Raw genomic sequence first — 15805 nt, 5'->3', positions numbered from 1 at the left:
CACACACACAAACTCTCATAATACTCTCATACATACTCACACATGCACACACATACACACACACACATGTATATATTACACTCACTCACACACACACACACACACACATACACGTAAATGATGTTATAGTGCAGCCGAGGTGCATGCAAGAGACTGTGCAGGATTGAGCAGGAGAAACAAGAATGCATATGTAAACGAGATGTCACCGAGCATTTATTTCTCCATAAAGTACGAGCAAGGCAGGAGTGCACACGTGATGGCACAAAATACGAACCATTGTACACACAAGGGACACCGAACTGGACGATCTGTCAGATCGTGTGAGTCCTGGAACCCAGATCGGAGCGTTGTAAGACTTTTTAAAAAATGATTACACACACACACACACACACACACACACACACACACACACACACACACACACACACACACACACACATATGTGTATATGTGTATATATTATGTGTATATACAGTCACGTGAAAAAGTAAGTACACCCCATGTAAAGTTTTGACTTTTTCAACATATTTCAACATACAGCTATTTGATCTTTATTTCAACAATATTGATAGATATGGTGATATAATATAACAAATATCATGAAACATTTACATTTTGTAGTCCATTGTATAATTTAAATAAACATAAATGCAAATTTCGCATGTGGAAAAAGTAAGTACACCCCTACATTTATCACTACTTCAAATACCTAAAATTAGAATCAGGTGCACCAGCTCAGGTGAAAATGATTAGAACATCGTTAGAGAGGATCTTGGAGAGGAACCTGTCTTATTTAAACCTCAGACATTTAGTTTGGTTTGCTCTTTGTTGTTGAAGTGTGCGGCGTCACCATGCCTAGATCAAAAGTGCTCTCTGAGGCCTTCAGAAAGAGGGTTATAGATGCCTACGAGTCTGGGGAGGGATTTAAAAAGATCTCCAAACAATTTGAAATCAATCATTTGACTGTCTGGAAGATCATCCGCAAGTGGAGAAGCTTCCAAACAACTGCCAACTTGTTCAGCCCAGGCCGCCCCAGCAAGTTCAGCCCGAGAGCGGACCGCAAGATGCTGAAAGAAGTCTCTAAGAACCCCAGAATGTCATCACGGGACCTACAGGTAGCTCTTGCCACTGTTGATGTCAAAGTGCATGCGTCTACCATTAGAAAGAGGCTGCACAAATTTGATCTACATGGGAGGTGTGCCAGGAGGAAACCTTTGCTGTCCAGAAAGAACATCAGGGCAAGACTAAAGTTTGCCAATGAACATCTAGGCAAAGACCAGCACTTCTGGAACAATGTGCTCTGGACAAATGATTCAAAGGTAGAGCTATTTGGCCACAGTACCAGAAGACATGTTTGGCGAAAACCAAAGACAGCATTTGACCAAGAACCTGATACCAACTGTAAAGCATGGTGGTGGAAATATTATGGTTTGGGGAAGCTTTGCTGCATCAGGGCCTGGGCAGCTCACCATCATAGAATCCACAATGAATTATTCATTGTACCAGAGGGTGCTTGAGGATAATGTGAGGCCATCTGTCAAAAAGTTGAAGCTCAACCGAAGGTGCACCTTGCAACATGACAATGACCCTAAACATACCAGAAATGAAGGGTTCTGGAATGGCCAAGTCAAAGGCCGGATCTAAATCCCATCGAGATGTTGTGGGGGGATTTGAAACGAGCTGTGCATGCAAGAAACCCCTCAAACATCGCACAGCTGAAGGAATTCTGCATGGAGGAGTGGGCAAAAATTTCTCCCAGTCGATGTCAGAGACTGGTAGACAGTTATAAGAAACGCCTACTTGAGGTTGTTTCTGCCAAAGGGGACAATACCACCTATTTGAGCCAAGAGTGTACTTACTTTTCCACATGCGAAATTTGCATTTATGTTTATTTAAATTATACAATGGACTACAAAATGTAAATGTTTCATGATATTTGTTATATTATATCACCATATCTATCAATATTGTTGAAATGAAGATCAAATAGCTGTATGTTGAAATATGTTGAAAAAGTCAAAACTTTACATGGGGTGTACTTACTTTTTCATGTGACTGTATGTGTATATATGTATGTATGTATGTATGTATGTATGTATGTATGTATGTATGTATATATATATATATATATATATATATATATATATATATATATATATGTGTATAAGTGTATATATGTAAATATATATGTATATATATATATATATATGTATATATGTGTATATATGTATATATGTATACATACATAAGTGCATTCAGAAAGTATTCAAACCCCTTCACTTTTTTTACATTTTGTTATGTTGCAGCCGATGATGAAATGGTTTAAATTCATTTTTTCCCTCATCAATCTGCATTCAATACCTCATAATGACAAAGAGAAAACAGGATTTTAGAAAGTTTTGCAGATTTATTAAAAAGAAAAAACTGAAATATCACATTGACATAAGTATTCATACCCTTTGCGATGACACTTGAAATTTAGCTCAGGTGGCTCCCATTTCTCTTGATCATCTTAGAGATGTTTCCACACCTTGATTGGAGTCCACCTGTGGTAAATTCAATTGATCGGACATGATTTGGAAAGGCACACACAAACCTGTCTATATAAGGTCTCACAGCTGACAATACATATCAGAGCAAAAACCAAGCCATGAGGTCGAAGGAACTGCCTGCAGAGCTCAGAATCAGGATTGTGTCGAGGCACAGATCTGGGATCAGATCAGACAGACAGACAGGTCAGATCAGATCAGGCAGATATATATTTGATCAGATCAGACAGATATATATATATATATATATATATATATATATATATATATATATATATTATATATATATATATATGTATGTATGTATGTTTATATATGTGTATATTTGTATATATGTATGTATGTTTATATATGTGTATATACGTATGTATGTATATGTATATGTATGTATATGTATATGTATGTATATGTATATGTATATATATGTATGTATGTATATGTATATATATATGTATATGTATGTGTATATATGTATGTATGTATATGTATATGTATGTATATGTATATATATATATATATATATATATATATATATATATATATATATATATATATATATATTATATATACACACACACACACACACACACACACACACACACACACACACACACGTATATCAAACAATTAGAATGGAATAATAACAACAACAAAATAATACTGTCTTTACCCGCAAATTCCGTGGAGCCTTGTTTGCTGTAAACTATGGAGAATTAGACGTTCGTGTAGCAAACTTAATAATTGGGGAATAAAAGCACAGATGAGTTCATGATACCGCATTGTAGTGATTCGTAAACGCTGCATAGATCGGCGTCACGTGTGCGTTGTAAACATTGACGTCACACATCTGCAAACCGCCGCACGTTGAATCTAATCCGCGAACGACGAACGCGTAACGATGACACCGGAGCCATTTTGCGTGCATTGCTCACGATGTAATAACGCATAGACCTCGTTACGTCACAAAGCGCGCGACACATAGGCACGTGCATCGGTTGCGATATTTACCGCTCGGGTCGTTACGTCATAGAGCAGTCACGGGACGTGCATTGTCCAGCAATAATGAAATAAATAAGCGCCAGCTGTAACGTGTGCGTCGTATTGCGCATTTACGCAGCACGGGTCTTGCGCAAATGATACCATAACACCGCATTGAAGGTAAATCCAAGGCTTGAGGATGTATACAACAGCAGCTGTCATTCGTACAATGTATATAATACAGTACAGTATACTATACAAACATGATTACGGAACGTTATAATATTCATGTCCCGGGAAAAGGAAAACATGCCGGATCGACGTAAACGCCGATTCAACGTCACCTGTTTCGACCCGTCGTGTATTATTATTATTATTATTATTATTATTATTATTATTATTATCTGTCTGCAACGTCAGGAGGCATAACCGAGGCGTCCGGATCTTCATCCTCTTGCTTCTCGTGCTGCTCCAAAGTCCCCGCTGCAGATGTCCACACGCAACCCTTGGATCTCGCTGGAGGAAGCACCGCAAGAATTGCGTTTGGACAATCAACAGCGAGGACTCGGTGTACTGACGCGATTCTGAGACTCTCGTCTGAGCAGCAGCACCAACCCCTCCACCCCCCATCGGTCCCCCCCCCCCATCGGTGTCCCCCCTCTCCCCCCATCGGTGTCCACCCTCCACCACATCGGTGTCCCTCCCTTCCCCCCCATCGGTGTCCCCCCTCCTCCACATCGGTGTCCCCCCCTCCTCCCCATCGGTGTCCCCCCCCCTCCTCCCCATCGGTGTCCCCCCCCTCCTCCCCATCGGTGTCCCCCCCCCTCCTCCCCATCGGTGTCCCCACCCTCCTCCCCATCGGTGTCCCCACCCTCCTCCCCATCGGTGTCCCCAACCCCCATCGGTGTCCCCAACCCCCATCGGTGTCCTCAACCCCCGGAGCCGCCCGTATCGGACGGTCTCGTCCTCGTCCGTGCGCCGCTTTAACCGCAAGATCCGCAGTCCGTGTCCGAAGCTGTGTCCGCGTGGGCGGCGGCACCATTATTAAATTGTTCATCCTTTATCCCGATCCTCCCGTTAATGATCCACCCGAGCGCACGGGGCGACGTCCGCATACAAACACACATCGACAAGCGAAACGGTGAAATAATGTACAACGCCGGACGAGTCTTCAGCAGGTAACGTAATTCCCCGATCCGATCGATCTCTGGAGAAGACGAAGATTCCCGAGTGGGGCGAAGCTGGACTCGAAACGCATCTGGAGGGATCCCGAGTCATTGCGGCACAACCCGCGTGCTCGGGGAATGGGGGTCTCGACATGCTCGGGGAATGGGGGTCTCGACATGCTCGGGGAATGGGGGTCTCGACATGCTCGGGGAATGGGGGTCTCCACATGCTCGGGGAATGGGGGTCTCGACATGCTCGGGGAATGGGGGTCTCGACACGCTCGGGGAATGGGGGTCTCGACATGCTCGGGGAATGGCGGTCTCGACATGCTCGGGAAATGGGGGTCTCGACATGCTCGGGGAATGGCGGTCTCGACATGCTCGGGGAATGGGGGTCTCGACATGTTCGGGGAATGGGGGTCTCGACATGCTCGGGGAATGGGGGTCTCGACATACTCGGGGAATGGGGGTCTCGACATGCTCGGGGAATGGGGGTCTCGACGTGCTCGGGCAATGGGGGTCTCGACGTGCTCGGGGAATGGGGGTCTCGACATGCTCGGGGAATGGGGGTCTCGACATGCTCGGGGAATGGGGGTCTCGACATGCTCGGGGAATGGGGGTCTCGACATGCTCGGGGAATGGGGGTCTCGACATGCTCGGGGAATGGGGGTCTCGACATGCTCGGGGAATGGGGGTCTCGACGTGCTCGGGGAATGGGGGTCTCGACATGCTCGGGGAATGGGGGACTCGACATGCTCGGGGAATGGGGGTCTCGACATGCTCGGGGAATGGGGGTCTCGACATGCTCGGGGAATGGGGGTCTCGACATGCTCGGGGAATGGGGGTCTCGACATGCTCGTGGAATGGGGGTCTCGACATGCTCGTGGAATGGGGGTCTCGACATGCTCGTGGAATGTGGGTCTCGACATGCTCAGGGAATGGGGGTCTCGACATGCTCGGGCAATGGATGTGGGTCTCGACATGCTCGGGCAATGGATGTGGGTCTCGACATGCTCGGGGAATGGGGGTTTGACATACTTGGGGAATGGGGGTCTCGACATGCTCGGGGAATGGGGGTCTCGACATGCTCGGGGAATGGGGGTCTCGAAGTGCTCGGGGAATGTGGGTCTCGACATGCTCGGGGAATGGGGGTCTCGACGTGCTCGGGGAATGGGGGTCTCGACATGCTCGGGCAACGGATGGGGGTCTCGACATGCTCGGGGAATGGGGGTCTCGACATGCTCGAGGAATGGGGGTATCGACGTGCTCGGGTAATGGGGGTCTCGACATGCTCGGGAAATGGGGGTCTCGACGTGCTCGGGCAATGGGGATCTCGGCGTGCTCGGGCAATGGGGGTCTCGACGTGCTCAGGCAATGGGGGTCTCGGCGTGCTCGGGCAGTGGGGGTCTCGGCGTGCTCAGGCAATGGGGGTCTCGGCGTGCTCGGGCAATGGGGGTCTCGGCGTGCTCGGGCAATGGGAGTCTCGACGGCTCCACGTGCCTGACTTCCATAGCGCAAGGGCGGCCCATCGAGGCCCGAGGGCACTCCGTCGCAATCCCTCCTACTAAGGCCGTCGAGGCCTTGCAGCGATGGCGATCCGCTCGACGAGATCGAGGAAACGAGCAGCACGAAGCGCGTAGCACGTTTGTCTCGCACTCTCTAGGCCGTTCACAGATATGCGCTTTTGGGAAATGGGAGGATCCACAAAGCCACCTCCCCACCACCATCATTCCCTTACCTCCCACCTGCAACCTCCAACCTCCTTCGTCGGACGCTCCATCGCGTCTGCAACGAAATGTAAGCGCAATGGTGGAGGTTAAAAGTGCTGGGAGAAAGGATTCATGGTGGGGGGTTGGGGTGAAGTGAGGGGGAGGGGATGGGGTTCTTAGAATGGCAGGGAGTAGGAGAAGGGGCTTATGGGGGAGGGGGGGGGGGTCAAGGGTATTGAGTAGGCCCTATCTCTTTGTCATGCTGATGTGGCTGTTCTTTTCACGACTCCTTTAGCAACGATTACAAAGCGCGCCAAAATCTCCATAATTGCCTGAGAGCTCTACTATCTCTCACTGACCAGTTCGGGTCCAGGCCGCGCCCTCCGGGTCTACTCTCTGAACCGACTACCGGTCATCATGGCTCTTTGAGCACCCACACGTACACATCTGTTGGCTTTTACTGGTCGTCCCCATTTTCGAGCGCATTTGTTGAGCCGCATTTTCCGGAGCGATATAAGCTCTACCACGTGTTGGTCGGGCCTGTGACCAGGCCCATTATTGGGCGACGGCCTCCGCATATCGACAGGATCCCCCCGTGACGCCACCTTCGGGACGTGGACGTCCAGGAGCAACCCACGTGTTCTCTCGGCACAAAGCGCACGTGGGCACATAGCAGAGAGCGGGCACCACCCCAGGAAATGGCGCGAAAACGAAGACCTCGCGACCTGCGTGAAAGTCCCAGGCAAGACGTAGGGCTAGGTCGCAGATAATCGATCGATGTCGATCCGTTCGCGTTTTCTGATAACGCGCTCGTTCGGCGGGTGCGTCGTCCACTGCGTTGACCCCCTCCCCGTTTGAAACGGGACACCTCCCCGACCCCCAAGGCGCCCCCCAAGAGCGGCTCGATCTTGCCGCAGCGACGGGTCCATTCAGAGCCTTTTCAGGGCCACTTTGCGCGCCCTCTCGCCCGATGAATAAGCGGATTTTTACGCAAAGGCTGAAACGTGCCGGGCAACGCGCTTCGAGGTATTTTCTCTTCGCGGGCTTTTAAACCCCTTATCCCCCCATACTCCTATGCCCCCCCCCTCCCCAGCATGGATTCCGCAGCGTTTGACCCTTCGCTTTCCCACTAATTAGGTTTAAGCAACACCTTTTTGTGCCTCGATCCCGCTTTCCCGCCATTGCGCATTTCGCAGCACTTTGCACGAACTGCTTCGCGTCGTGGACTTCGACAGGTGTGTGTACACGGTAAACGCACAAACGTTACGACACACGGACTGTAACGTAACACGGACGTTTGGTAAACTTTAAAAAGAATTTTGATTTGTACAAATCGATTGAAGAACCCTCATGAAAGATGATCATTTGGACGAGAAAGCTCCGCCATGAATGATCCTTAGATCGATGTAAAAATAAATAAACACACACACACACACACACACACACACACACTCACACACACCGTGTTACGTCATAAATAGCTCCTTTGTCAAAGCAATTGTTGTTGTTTTTCAGCAAAAAGATGTTTAAACGAAAAGTACGACTGAGAAATCACACTCGTTAAATAAATGAAGTTTAAGCATGGTAGCCATTGATTAATTTTATTTTAATCAGGCCTCGAACTTCCTGATCGTTGCTCGAAGGGGGAGAATCCGGGTTGACGGTGAAAGATCTTTCCCAGGAATGGATTTTTAGCTCTCCTGGAGCCTGGTCATAGATTAAGTGCCGTGAGAATGCAAATTACGACGCTATGTGGATGTCGATTGCGTTAAGCAGAAAAATGTAAGTAAATGGACGGGTTAAGTTATCGAGATAAATTATGATAATTGCGTTAACTGGGGCTGTGGATGTGGCAGGGGCATCATGGGCCACGTGGCCTCTTCGTTTGCCTGAGTTGAGGAATATGTAATGTATATAATGGAGCAAGTGCTTGTAGGTATGTCTGCTCTATACCAATTGGTTGGACAGTTGGCCTGACGTCACCTACAATTTTAATCTGAAAAATAAAGATCATAAAACACTCTTTTGGTAAGCCGAGATGTGTTATATTCCTATTATTACTAAGTGTTATATTCACAATTTCCATGCTCTCCCAATAAGTTTTCTGTTCAGTGTAAAATAATCGAATATATCGAAAGGTTGGAGCCGATAGGAATCATGGGCCTTGTGAAGGCGACAGTATGTAATGTAAAGGCCTCTGGTGTCAGCCTATGGGCCATTGCATTTGAATAATCTGAGCTATACAACCATGATGTATTTTAAGTGTCAGCCATAACGTAAGCTGTACGCACGTTCTTGTACGTAACCCAGGTTTTTTTTATTTATTGTCAGGAGCGATGAAAACAGCGGTCTGTTGCCTATACACCGCCCAAATAAAGAGATGTGTCAGAAGAACGTGTTTTATGCTTGGAACAACATCGCCCTTAACGCGGGTACTCTGCTCGTACCAGGAATCACAATGTAGATATTTTGATTATTTTTTTGTTGCATTGAGCAGATTGAAGTCTTACAAAGTATGCTTCCCTCGATGTGTACTCCATCCTGCAACGACCAGCCAATCCACATATACTATAGCCAGGACCATGTACTCTGTTTGCAGGAACACGTCGGTTCTCCCACTACGAGTCGTGAACATTTCCGTGGATGACAACCAACTCTGTAAAGGTCGCCACTCCATCGCTGATTAATTTGAGACATTGTTGTCCCAAAACCACTGTTTAGTGACATTGGCGCAATACATGACACCACAATGCACCACACTTGTACATATAATATTTCTACGGGTCAGTTCCACGAGCCACAACCCCAAAAAGTGATGTGCAGTGGGCACAAGGATTCAAATTGTACATCAAATAGGAGAGTGTGGGGGTTGTGTTTGGTGGAGTGGGGAAGACGGTGTGCAAGGTCTTCATGTGTAAAAGGGTGTGCAATAAGAACCAAGCAGACGCATGCTCTGATTCGAAGAACCAAATATCCATTGTCTCTCCGTTGCTGTCATCGCCAAATGATCCTGCCTTCATGAGAATCTTGAGTGAGCTTGTTTATCCATGAGACATGTCATGCTCTGCATAAAGCAGCTCATTAGCAAGACATGTATGTTATTACGAAGGAACTCAAATGAAGCCAGGAGCCATTTTTAAATGTGGAAAACACCCCAAAACAAAAGGAAATGAAAATGCAAATAAAAAAAATTTGGGGATCTAATCGAACTTATACTTTACATGGAAGAAGGATGTGTGCAGATGGTGGTGACTATGGATGTAATGACAACGCTCCCACCCCCATATGAGTTGACGTTAAATTCACCGAGTGCCACAGGATGTACAACACAAATGCATCTCATTAGTTGCCTGGAATGTTGGATTGGATGTAATGAGCAATCACAGGTTGTTATCCCATCAGAGATAGTAGATGTACCCAAAGACCATCCGGAGCATGAGTGAAAACCCCAGTGTTCATGTGCAGATCTCAAGATCAAGCAACCAATATACAACCAGTGGGACTCAGGTGTTCAGCAACCCTGGTGATATCGAGGGTGTTCAGCAACCCCGGTGATATCTAGGGTGTTCAGCAACCCCGGTGATATCTAGGGTGTTCAGCAACCCCGGTGATATCTCGGATGTTCAGCAACCCCGGTGATATCTCGGATGTTCAGCAACCCCGGTGATATCTAGGGTGTTCAGCAACCCCGGTGATATCTCGGGTGTTCAGCAACCCTGGTGATATCTCGGATGTTCAGAAACCCCAGTGATATCGAGGGTGTTCAGCAACCCCGGTGATATCTAGGGTGTTCAGCAACCCCGGTGATATCTCGGATGTTCAGCAACCCCAGTGATATCTCGGATGTTCAGCAACCCCGGTGATATCTCGGATGTTCAGCAACCCCGGTGATATCCAGGGTGTTCAGCAACCCCGGTGATATCTCGGATGTTCAGCAACCCCGGTGATATCTCGGATGTTCAGCAACCTCGGTGATATCTCGGATGTTCAGCAACCCCGGTGATATCCAGGGTGTTCAGCAACCCCGGTGATATCTCGGATGTTCAGCAACCCCGGTGATATCTCGGATGTTCAGCAACCCCGGTGATATCTCGGATGTTCAGCAACCCCGGTGATATCTAGGGTGTTCAGCAACCCTGGTGATATCTCGGATGTTCAGCAACCCCAGTGATATATAGGGTGTTCAGCAACCCGGTGATATCTAGGGTGTTCAGCAACCCCGGTGATATCTCGGATGTTCAGCAACCCCGGTGATATCTCGGATGTTCAGCAACCCCGGTGATATCTAGGGTGTTCAGCAACCCCGGTGATATCTCAGGTGTTCAGCAACCCCGGTGATATCTACGGTGTTCAGCAACCCCGGTGATATCTAGGGTGTTCAGCAACCCCGGTGATATCTAGGGTGTTCAGCAACCCCTGTGATATCTCGGATGTTCAGCAACCCCGGTGATATCTAGGGTGTTCAGCAACCCCGGTGATATATTGGGTGTTCAGCAACCCCGGTGATATCTCGGCTGTTCAGCAACCCCGGTGATATCTCGGGTGTTCAGCAACCCCAGTGATATCTAGGGTGTTCAGCAACCCCGGTGATATCTCGGATGTTCAGCAACCCCGGTGATATCTCAGATGTTCAGCAACCCCGGTGATATCTCGGATGTTCAGCAACCCCGGTGATATCTAGGGTGTTCAGCAACCCCGGTGATATCTAGGGTGTTCAGCAACCCCGGTGATATCTCAGATGTTCAGCAACCCCGGTGATATCTAGGGTGTTCAGCAACCCCGGTGATATCTAGGGTGTTCAGCAACCCCGGTGATATCTCAGATGTTCAGCAACCCCGGTGATATCTCGGATGTTCAGCAACCCTGGTGATATCTAGGGTGTTCAGCAACCCCAGTGATATCTCGGATGTTCAGCAACCCCGGTGATATCTCGGGTGTTCAGCAACCCCGGTGATATCTAGGGTGTTCAGCAACCCCGGTGATATCTAGGGTGTTCAGCAACCCCGGTGATATCTAGGGTGTTCAGCAACCCCGGTGATATCTCGGATGTTCAGCAACCCCGGTGATATCTAGGGTGTTCAGCAACCCCTGTGATATCTCGGGTGTTCAGCAACCCCGGTGATATCTAGGGTGTTCAGCAACCCCGGTGATATCTAGGGTGTTCAGCAACCCCGGTGATATCTCGGGTGTTCAGCAACCCCGGTGATATCTAGGGTGTTCAGCAACCCCGTGGTGATATCTAGGGTGTTCAGCAACCCCGGTGATATCTAGGGTGTTCAGCAACCCCGGTGATATCTAGGGTGTTCAGCAACCCCGGTGATATATCAAGTAGCGAAAAGAGTCGATTGTTGGTTGATCCTGCATCAACTGTGTGAACCCAGACACACAGATCCAAGATAATGATCCCCAAAGGGTGAAACTGTTATTCTTGGATGGCCTTTTTGCTCAGCTACTTGTTCTAAACGATGTAGGCTACCATACACTTCGACACCTCTACCTGGCAGCTTGATGGTGAGAGCAACTGGAGGTTTCGTTGGGAAATGGACTGCGTAAACGTTTTCATTTGAGGAAAGGTAATCCCAATTTGCGTAACATGGTAGAATTCAAGGACGTGAGGCCAATAGGCATCTCCCTCTTGAAGATGCCTTCTCCTCTCTCACTCCAAATGGGTTTCTGGTCTGGCAGTGGAATATCACTTTCCTGTCTCTTTATGCTAAAGCCTTGGATATGACCGTTGGTGCTCACCTACTCTGCCAGATCAAACTGCTCATCCATTCTTTCATTCTTACTGTCTGTCCCCCACACCTGTCGACAATCTCTTCTCTCCTCATTGGCTCTTCCTACCTCTACCTCTAACTGTTGAACAATGTATGAAGAGGAGCTTCTGATGTGGTGGGTGCATTGAAGCGCCGCTCTTGTTCCCCAGCTGGACTTTTGTCCGAATGAATGACGATTTTATACTCTGGTGTCATCTTCTCCATGGCACACTTGAGACTCTGAACATAGTTGTTTTCCTTGTGGAGCATCTCTTGCAATTGCAACACCACCTCTAGCTTGGCTGGAATGGCATCGTTGCAGCATTGTTCAGTCTGCTTTGTATTATCACCAATGAAGTAGTTATGCAGGAAATTTGGCTCTTCATTTGGTGGTGGCTGTAGACTGCCAGTCCAATAATAAACCTGTCCTTGCAATTTAAATGTAGGGATGTAGCCAGATTCTCCGATTACCCTGCGCTCGCAAAGTGAAAAGCAGGGTTAGGCATTCGGGTGCATCCGTACGTGTGGCGTGCGTGTCTGCATTTTAAAAATCCATTTTCTCGGCAACAGTTGGTCAGATTGACACAACATTTTACCATAGAAGTGCCTCCGCCTGGATAATTTTTTGTCCTAATTATGACGTCATAGGTCACGTGGTACGGACGCCATCTTGGAAAAACGTTACACTTCTATATCTCCCAAACCACTCATTGGAAAAAATTGAAGCATGGCTCGTTGTCAAGCACTCCCAATGACGAATAAGATATGCTAATGATGATGTCATCACTGCCTTTATTATGACGTCATAATTCGACAAGTACAACGCTAGATCTAATCAGTATGAAAAAAAAAATTCTCTGCAACTGTTAGGCCAATGGACACGAAAATTTGAACATAGGAGCGCCTCCGCCTGTAGAATTTTAAAATGATAACTATGATGTCATAGGTCACGTGGTACAGGCGCCATTTTGGAAAAATCGAAAAACATTGCACCTCTATTTCTTCGAAACTGCTCCATCTTACTATAATTCACCAAATGTCCGTCTGTCTGTTCGAAGGTACCGTAAAAACTGCTGAACCGATCGCAAAGATATTTTGGGTGGATAATCCTGGGACCCCTGGGAGTAAAATAGGCTCTTTAGTTTTCACAATTTCAGCTTTGGTCTCCGGCCTTCTCAGGTTTGGACTCCCGCATAACATTCGCGTTCGCATAACGTTCATTGTGACGATGTTCTCATTGTGACGATCTTACTATAATTGACCAAATGTCCGTCTGTCTGTCTGTTCGAAGGTACCGTAAAAACTGCTGAACCGATCGCAAAGATATTTTGGGTGGATAATCCTGGGATCTCCAGGAGTAAAATAGGCTATTTAGTTTTCTCAATTTCAGCTTTGGTCTCCAGCATTCTCAGGTTTGGACTCCCTCATAACATTCGCGTTCGCATAACGTTCATTGTGACAATGTTCTCATTGTGACGATGTTGTGACGATGTATGTGTTCACGGTAGTGTTTGACCTGACGATGTGAACGTAATTTCGTAATGTTTTTCGTTTCGTAATCCTTTAATGAACGTTTAATGTTTAATGAACGTTTAATGCCCTTTGATGTCCGGGGCCGCACGCGCGCTACACTGGACGGGCCAGCGTGTACCTTGCCCTTCGCCGTCATGCTCGGGTAAACCGCCTAGCCCATCCATGATGGGGACTGGGGCTTGAGACAGTGCCCCACGAACGAGGAATTCCCAGTAAGCGCGAGTCATCAGCTCGTGTTGATTAAGTCCCTGCCCTTTGTACACACCGCCCGTCGCTACTACCGATCGGACGGTTTGATGAGATCCTTGGATCAGCCCCTGCACGGGCCATTCTCAGCTCATGCCGGTGCACCGAAAAGATGAGCGAACTTGACTGTCTAGAGGAAGTAAAAGTCGTAACAAGGTTTCCGTAGGTGAACCTGCGGAAGGATCATTATCGGGACAACATGAGAGCAAGCGAGACGCGAGACTTACGTCGTACCTGATCGTCCATGTACTGTTTAGCCATGTACTGTTTAGATTTTGATGATTTGCGTGTGATAAGATTCAACAGATGTTTATATGAATCGTTGAAAATTTAAAAAAACCTTCAATTTCTGATATTTTGCCTTTTCATTTGGGCCTCCCAATTGAAGCCCCCACCCATAGGGTGGGTACCGTTGCTGGTAGAAATTTTTTAAAACATGGTGCAATGTCAAGTACTCCCCTTGGGGAATAATATATGTTAATGATGATGTCATTGGTACCTTAATTATGACGTCATTCGACAAGTACAATGCTTGATCGATCAGTATGAATGTTTTTTCTCTGCAATGGTTGGTCCAATTGACACGAAATTTTCACCATATGAGCATCTCCCTCTGTAGCATTTTAGTGATAATTATGATGTCATAGTTCACGTGGTACAGGCGCCATCTTGGAAAAACTTCGCACCTCTATATCTCCGAAACCTCTCCATGGCAAAAATTGAAACATGGCTCATTGTCAAGTACCCCCAATGGTGAATAAGACATGTCAATGATGATGCCATTGGTTCCTTCATTATGACGTCATAATTCGACAAGTACAACGCTTCATCCGATCAGTATGAATTTTATTTCTCTGCAACTGTTGGTCTGATGTATACAAAATTTTCACCATTGGAGCACCTCCTCCTGGGGAATATTTGAATAATTATGACGTCATAGATTACGTGGTACAGGCACCATCTTGAAAAAAAAAGAGTAAAATGTTGTACCTCTATATCCCCGAAACCGCTCCATGGAAAAAAATCGAAACAGCTCATTGTAAAGAACTCCACATGGGGAATAAGTGTTGTTAACATGCCACTGGTGCCTCAATTATGACGTCATAATTCGACAGGGAAAATGTTTAATCTCATTAGTTTTTGAAATTTCTTGAGCGTGATCTGTACAACAATTATATTACAGTATATAAATTCATGAGGTCATCACTCATGTGGTCTGGCAGCCATATTGGATCAAAGAAAAAAAACTTCAAAAGCAGAAGTGTTGGCTCGCACCAAGTTGACTGCGAAGGGGAAGTATTCTATGAATACCATCTAGTTTATTTTGTGGTGCCAAAATATGCCATGTTGAAGCAAGAGTTGTATCTTCTGATGCTGCTTTGGAAGTGACTTGCATTTGGAGTGTTGACTGTCAACACTGTATGAAGAGGTTCAGGAGGAGCATTCATTTGGGGCAGTTGAACCTTGCCATTGCTGCAGCGTATCCCTTGAGCTTCTCCTGTCCATTTTATTACATTGCAGTGCCTACAAGTAATTGACATTTAGCCAATAGCAACTAATCAAACCTCTCTCCCTCTTCCAAATCCTGGTGGCATCTGGTCAAATCTGTTTCTGGTGTTTGTTCCCCCTACATCCCCACCCTTACCTCAAACGGCTACACAGCTGACTCCACTCGTGAAAAAGCTGAATGCCTCAACTCTGTGTTTGCCTCTAAATCTTGTGTCCCAAACCCATCCCTCTCTGTACCCACCATACCCAGTCGTACCCAGCTGTTCCTGGGCTCTGTGTCCTTTCCTCCTGACAAGGTGGAAAAGTTTCTGTCATCCCTCGACTCTGATTCTGCAACTGGACCTGACGGCATCAGCCCA

The sequence above is a fragment of the Myxine glutinosa genome, chromosome 13, assembly GCF_964187855.1.
Source record: "Myxine glutinosa chromosome 13, kmMyxGlut1.1, whole genome shotgun sequence".
In the NCBI taxonomy this organism is placed as follows: domain Eukaryota; kingdom Metazoa; phylum Chordata; class Myxini; order Myxiniformes; family Myxinidae; genus Myxine; species Myxine glutinosa.
The sequence above is the reverse complement of the archived record's forward strand: the minus strand, read 5'-3'. Positions refer to the sequence as shown.